The sequence below is a fragment of the Muntiacus reevesi genome, chromosome 22, assembly GCF_963930625.1.
Source record: "Muntiacus reevesi chromosome 22, mMunRee1.1, whole genome shotgun sequence".
Lineage (NCBI taxonomy): Eukaryota > Metazoa > Chordata > Mammalia > Artiodactyla > Cervidae > Muntiacus > Muntiacus reevesi.
In genome coordinates, this window is record NC_089270.1 from 39,823,561 (window position 1) to 39,831,158 (window position 7,598).

Genomic DNA, 7,598 nt, shown 5'->3' on the forward strand with positions numbered 1-7,598 from the left:
AAGCACATCCTGGGTAATCAAGAAAAGATCCTGGGGAACTCACCTAGAAGTCAGGTGGGCTCCCATGAGGTTGCCTGTGCTTTCTTTCCCTTACTGTATCTCTTAACTTTATTAAGGCCTTATGTGGATTTATACTGTGAAGTCTAGTAGTCTTTTTCAAATAGCCAGCCCAATGTAATCAATGAAATATGGATGTTTAATGCAATACCACTTAAGCATGAACTCAAAAATACTTGGGTTCTCTTCATCTGAAAAATCTCTAAGTGCATATGACTTAATCTACATTTGGCCTCCATTACATTGTATGGTAATTTTTTATTTATTATACTAATACTAAGCAAGAGCCCATTACTTAAGTTTAAAACTAGACAAAACAATTCAAAACCTATTCAGTTTGCAAACTTTCTCTTAAGAGACAAACAGTAAATTTGCCTATGCAGTCCATAACTACATAAAATAACTACCATGCTCTGCTGTTAATAATGAAAAGTCATTGACAATATATCAGTAAATGAACATAACTTTCCATAAGACTTTATTTACAAATACAGGTTGTGTTGGCTCCATGTGCTATAAAGTCAAACATGCAAGAGCAAAACTTTAAGCATTGGCTTCATGTTCACTCATATGTTATATATAGTCATCCTCAGATTTTGAGAAGATAGATTCTATTTTATTTTCAGATATGATATGTGAAAGTTTATTGTTGGCTGGCATGATTTTACAGTATTCAGTGTTGAGTTGTGAATGTCAACTACAAATTGGCACTTGCCATTGGCATTTGTCCTCTACCTCTACAAGGATTAAAGCATGTGCTGCTGTAGCTGCTGACTTTCCACACCCACTGAGAGGAGTTCAGGGTGGAAAGCAGAAATGAGGCAGTCTGTGCTTGCGGGGGTGGGGAGGCAACTGGCAGAACAGGTCTGCAGATAGCTATATACCTGATTTTAAGAGCCCAATTTTTATATCTCCTTATATCTAGAAAAGCACTAAAATCCTTCATGGTGACAACTGCTCCTTGTGACTAGCAGAAACCTTCTGAAAAAATAAAGGTATGGGGGAATACATGCTTGATTACTTACATGATTTTACTTCACCAAAATCACATATATATTGACTTTCTCCCCTACCTTTTTGGAGCAGTTTCTCAGAGCTATCTGAAATGCTATTTTCTGGTCTATAGCCCTCATATTGCCCCAAATAAAACTTTACTCACAACACTTAGGTTGAATTTTTTTAAGTCAGTATGAAAAAAAAGAAAAAAAGAATCAGTCTAGAAGCTACAAGTTCCAGCTTGAACCTGGAATTTGAATATGCTCTTTGAAGTATGAATGCTTCCATCTTCTGTGCTCTAAATCTACAATCATATTCACTGTCAGTTTTTTTTTTTAAAGATCTTTAAAGCTTGTCAGGTTAATGTAATTTGTATACTTACATTGAAAATATATTTCCATTTCATCTAAATTTTTGATAGGTGCCAAAATGAAAATGTCAGTGATACAGAAATGTACTTCCATCATATAAAATAAATTTTAATATTTCCAACAATTACCCTAACAACAGTTACAACAGTCTTATGAAAAATGACACTGATTTGGTTCTTTTAATCCAGATTTGCATGTGCTAACTTTATGTAATCAAGAAATAATCTAGTCTTTTTCTTGAAGTCAAGGAGATTAGAGGAATGCATGTATGAAATGTTAGAAAATATTATCTTGATGAATCTTCAGGAGGTGAAATAAAATTTCAAAATTATTTTCATATATTTCTTGCCTCTTATTTCCATATTATGGATAGTTTTCTAGAGAAAATTTTGTAAATCTGGAGATTCTTAGAAATCAAATGCATATAGTCAATAAACACATTTTAAATCATATGAACTCCTGGTAAGTAAAAAGAAAATAACAAAACTGCTAATCTAATTAAAATGATATAAAGTATCATAAGAAGAGGTGTGAGTTATAAGTATTTAAGATAAAAATTGAGCTTTAATTCATCCTTAAAAATAATCTAACCAAACCTTCATATTAAACAAATGCCTGTATATCAAGAAATGTGTTAAATATGTTTCCATATTATCCATTTTACATCTTATAATAGTACAGGGTTTATAACAATATGAGTGCCTAAATATTAAAAAAAAAGGAAAATGAAACAAAAGAGATTTCAAAATACATACAAGATAAACCTATTATGTAATAAAGGTAAAATCTGACATTCTACAATTTTATCTCTTAACTTCATATTTAATAAATATTTCATCTAAAAAGCTGAAATATCATTTAAAGTATTTATTTGACTTCCAAATTAACTGATCTCATTTGTCTGTCTCTGCCTCTTATGTTTGAGGAAAATTAATTTCTTACTTTTTCCCTGGAGAATGATTCTCTTCACCCCATGTGACATTTGGCTTTTCCTTTTAATGGGAATGTGATTTATTTACATGAAATAAATGGTGTAGAATGACTGACTGCCTAGGTTGAATGCATGTTTTAACCCTGATCCCTGGGGTATCATTAAGTGCAAAATACTTCTTTGGTTTATTTGTTTTATCAGTGAAAATGGAACTATCAGTGCAGTAATTCACTGTAAACAATATTCAGCAGTATAATGGCTCCTTGTATTTTTGCTTTTTTTCTTGAGTTGTCCTAATGGCAGGTAGTGACTTGTTAAGATAAGCCAGAGTAAAAGTTCAATACATTAAAATGCAATCAATTTGTTTTATAAAATTTCTTTGTTTGATATAATATCAGGGGAAAAATGCAAGAATATATATAGTGCCAGTGTAGGTATCAAGACAATGTCAAATCACCCACAATGTCACTCTTCCTGCATTTCCTCAGAGAGCAAGCTGTATATGAAACTTATATGACTTTCTTTAGGTATGTAATAAGTTAGTAGTGCTATGTTTATTTACTGTTATTTTACAAAGCACTTGCATTTTTTTTATCCAAAATAAAACATATTTCTATGTCTCTTTTGAATGGAGAGACACAAGGAATTTAGAGCCTAGAACATAAGTGATCTCTTTACCTTTTGTCACAGTCTGCCACTTCCATCTCCAAATATTTCACTCATTTGTATTGCACTATATTTTCCAAAAAGAGAAAATAAAAGAATATCAGTTAAAATGTTGGCATTTATTCCAAACAGTGGCTCTGCTAAGAGGAGAGTATCTCCTATATGATTTACATCTCTATGTGTGAACCTGGGAAAGGGTTCTGATAAAACCTTCACTACGTAAACTTCTACATAGTTTACCGAACACCTTCATTGTTTAAAGAGAAAATAAATAAATAAATAAAGACAAATGAAATTATATAAACAGCACACAGTCGTTTAAATAATGAGAAGAGGCCATAAAGATCACATAAAAATTGAACTTTGGATCCCACGGTCATTCCTCCGAAAAAGTCTTTTCCCAGCTCTTTGCACCAAACACATTTCCAACAGCTTGTGCCAAACATTTGAACTTTTGATGCTGCAATCTTCTGTGAGATTTGGAAAGGACAAAATATAATTTTCAAAATTATTAAAGTATTCAAAATGTCAAAAGTACTTGGAGCGGTATACAGAGCACATCTCTACTGACCTAGTGTCCCATGAGCTAAGGTGAACTAAGGGGAAAGACCCTACCAGGTACTTCTGGTTTCCACATAAGATGTTCATAGATGCACATATTTCTTTTTTCAACTACTGTGAATTCTATATTTATAACTAAAAGAACTACTTTCAAATTATTCAACAAATGAACAGATTGTTTAATAATTCAAATAAAAATGTATCACAGAATGTTTCAAAAAACATTTGAAGAATTATCTGCGATCCTCTAACTTTTCTGCAGCTTTCAAATGATGCTTCTGATAGAATTATTACATACTAAACCATTAAAAATTTTCTTTTTAGTATCTTTTATTGACATATAGTTGATTTACAATGTGTTAATTACTGCTGTATAGCAAAGTGATACAGTTACAGATATATATGTATGTATATATACATATACATAGATATATACACACACATTCTTTTCTTATATTCTTTTTCATTATGGTTTATCATAAGATATTGAATATAGTTCCTGTGCAGTATAGCAGAACCTTGCTGTTTAGCCATCCTATATATAAAAGCTTACATTTGCTAACTTTAACTTCCGTTTTATTACTCCCCCAACTCTTTCACCCTTCACAATCACCAGTTTGCTCTCTAAACCTGTGATTCTGTTTTAAAGATACATTCGTGTCATATTTTAAATTCTACACATAAGTGATATCATGTGCTGTTTGTCACTCTTTCTAGTTTGTGTCACTTACTGTGTACATTAAAAAGCAGAGTCATCACTTTGCCAACAAAGGTCCGTCTGGTCCGCTATGTTTTTCCAGTGGTCATGTATGGATATGAGAGTTGGACTGTGAAGAAAGCTGAGCTCTGAAAAATTGATGCTTTTGAACTGTGGTGTTGGAGAAGACTCTTGAGAGTCCCTTGGACTGCAAGGAGATCCAACCAGTCCATCCTAAAGGAGATCAGTCCTGGGTGTTCATTGGAAGGGCTGATACTGAAGCTGAAACCCCAATACTTTGGCCACCACATGCTAAGAGTTGACTCATTGGGAAAGACCCTGATGCTCGGAGGGATTGGGGGCAGGAGGAGAAGGGGATGACAGAGAATGAGATGACTGGATGGCATCACCGACTTGGTGGACATGAGTTTGAGTAAACTCCAGGAGTTGGTGATGGACAGGGAGGCCTGGCATGCTGTGATTCATGGGGTCACAAGGAGTCAGACATGACTGAGCGACAGAACTGAACTGAATTGAGTGTTATAATCTCTAGTTGTACGCTTGTTGCTGAAAATGGCATTTCTTTTATTTATTTATTTTTTAAATTGTATGGCTAAAGCCATTTTATGGACAGTAGTAATCTATTGTGTATATGTACCACATCTTTATTCATTCACATATCAATGGACAGCTATTTTCATGTCTTGGTTAGTGTGAATTGTGTTGCTATGAACATAAGGATACATGGATCTTTTTGAATTACAGTTTTGTCTGGATATATGCCTATGAGTGAGATTCTTGGATCATTTGGTAATTTTATTTTTAGTTTTCCGAGGACCCTCCATACTGTTTTCCACAGTGGCTGTACCAACTTAAATTTCTAGCAAATATATAGGAGGGCTCCTTTTCCCCACATCCTCTTCAGATGCACATATTTCTAAGATTGAGTGCTAGATAATTGGACATTTTCATGGATTGAACCTTGTCTGGTGAGAAAATTATCCATTTGGAATGACAGAGACAACAGCCATGCACAAAGTAATATTAAGGAGAGTCAATTAGTTAGGATATCCTCTGTTAGTTCATTGCCAAAAAATCAATAGAATGATTCAAAGAACCTCTACTTTTAATTCAGGTGAAAAATATTGATGCCTAAAAGATTGATGGATTTGATAAACAATTAGCTAAGTGACTGGCTGGAGCTTAACTACTTTGTCTATGAAATTTAAAGAGAAAATATAAAATTACCTGCAAAAAGAAAATAAAGAAAACAAGCAACACATAGTTGATGTTAGTTATTGCAAAGTTTCTGACAAATAAATATGGATTTGTTATCAGCTTCTATTCCATTTTAAAATATTCACAAACAATTTAATCAGATAGAGGCAATCTAATCCAATACCTCTTTATCTTAATATTATAATGCCAAATATAAATCAACCCAGATTAGATACCTACTTCTAACAATAATAAATTTTAAATTATTTATTATGAAAAAATATAATTATAAAGCATATACAAGTTCCACCTTTCAAAAAAGAAGATTTCTATAAAATCTTCCCCAAAACAGTTTATAAATAAATGTGAGAAACAAATTAGCACAATTTCTTTTCCACCTTTTATCTTTTAAATTTTCAGACAGAAAAGAATCACAAGTCCAGAAACGGAATGACTATTTATTATGCACCCACATATTGTTCATAATATTTTTTATTTAATTAATTTTTATATGAAGTGGGTTCGTTTCTCTCTAATTCTGGGTGGGAAAAATGAAATTCAAAGATAAACTTTGCAGGTAATTGTTAGTAAGAAGCAATTCTTATAGTTGTTTTGAAACCAAGCCTGTCTTAAACAAGAAATGTTCTGCAAATGTTTTATATCAATCTTAGCCTAAGCAGGTAAATCATCTATATCATAGAGACCCGGCAGCCACCGAGGGCTTTATTTTGTTTGACTAATGTGGCCTGAACAATGGCTTCCTGTTAAAAGATAGTGGTGGGGTTGCAATTTTTGAGCTTTATTCATTACTCCCCAAGCTACTTGAGAGACCGTCATCCATTCATTTAAACTCTCTTTTGTCAGTTTCTTAGGTTATATGTGAAAGTGAAAGTCACTCAGTGCTTTCCAACTCTTTGTGAACCCATGGACTGTAGAGTTCATGGAATTCTCCAGCCCAGAATACTGGAGTGATTAGGCTTTCCTTTCTCCAGGGGATCTTTCCAACCCAGTGATTGAACCCAAGCCTCCCTCATTGCGGGTGGATTCTTTACCAGCTGAACTACAGTTCTTTACCAGCTGGGAAGCCTAAGAATACTGGAATGGGAAGCCTATCCCTTCTCTAGTGGATCTTCCTCACCCAGGAAGCAAATCAGGGTCTCCTGCATTGCAGGAGGATTCTTTAACAAATGAGCTATCAAGGAAGCCAGTGAAGTGTAGCATTTTCTGATGGTAAACAGTGGTAAGCTAAAGATATGACAAATTCTAAAGTAGCCATATATACATTTATTAAAAATATACAGTTGCCAAATCAATAGTAGAGATACAGTGGAATACTATAACATTAAAAAAAAATTGATCCACATGAAGTAGAATAGAGAGGGGAATGAAGAGAATATACAAATATAAAAATAAAGATTATGATGGTAAAATTAATTCTATTCATATAAATAAATAGTATAAATTTAAAGTGAATAAATACTCCTCTTAAAAATAATAATTATTATACTGGATTAAAAAGCAAGGCCCAACTATGTGCTATTAAAAAAGATGCACATAACCTATAAAGCTGCAAAATGTTTTTAAAAAACTTGAAGTTGTGCTCACTTCAGCAGCACATATACTAAAATTGGAATGATACAGAGAAGATTAGCATGGCCCCTGTGCAAGGATGACATGCAAATTCGTGAAGCGTTCCATATTTTTAGAACAAGTGAAACTCTCGATGTTTGCAAATGACATGAACCTCTACATAGAAAACCCTAAAGACTCTACCATAAAATTACTAGAGCTAATCAACGAATATAGTAAAGTTGCAGGATATAAAATTAGCACACAGAAATCCCTTGCATTCCTATACACTAACAATGAGAAAACAGAGAAATTAAGGAAACAATACCATTCACCATTGCAACAACAACAACAAAAAAATACTTAAGAGTATATCTACCTAAAGAAACAAAAGACCTATACATAGAAAACTATAAAACACTGATGAAAGAAATCAAAGAGGACACAAACAGATGGAGAAACATACCGTGTTCATGGATTGGAAGAATCAATATTGTCAAAATGGCTATACTACCCAAAGCAATCTATAGAT

General features: G+C 33.1%; 1 non-coding gene across 1 annotated transcript; it reads left to right on the forward strand.

The window, feature by feature from the left end:
* The first annotated feature begins 7,094 nt into the window (after positions 1-7,094).
* Positions 7,095-7,201, forward strand: LOC136153102 (U6 spliceosomal RNA). The gene has a single exon (XR_010660342.1). It is a non-coding gene; the product is annotated as a U6 spliceosomal RNA (small nuclear RNA).
* The last annotated feature ends 397 nt before the right edge of the window (positions 7,202-7,598 follow it).